Below are 212 nucleotides of genomic sequence, written 5' to 3' on the forward strand. Positions count from 1 at the left end.
GGCCTGTTTCCGAGCTGTATCTCCAATCTAAACTGAAGCAAACTAAACTGCTGTCTCCCCGTTCAGTAGATTTCAAAAGAATTCAAAAGCAATCTGTACAGTCCAAGTAATTTTGAGTTTATTTCAATTACAGTATTGGAAGCAACAATGCACATCATTCAAATAAACGCGATCTTTCAATTAGCTTGTCGTGTGTGTCAATGGTGGTATAC

This window comes from Rhinoraja longicauda, chromosome 19 (assembly GCF_053455715.1).
Source record: "Rhinoraja longicauda isolate Sanriku21f chromosome 19, sRhiLon1.1, whole genome shotgun sequence".
In the NCBI taxonomy this organism is placed as follows: domain Eukaryota; kingdom Metazoa; phylum Chordata; class Chondrichthyes; order Rajiformes; family Arhynchobatidae; genus Rhinoraja; species Rhinoraja longicauda.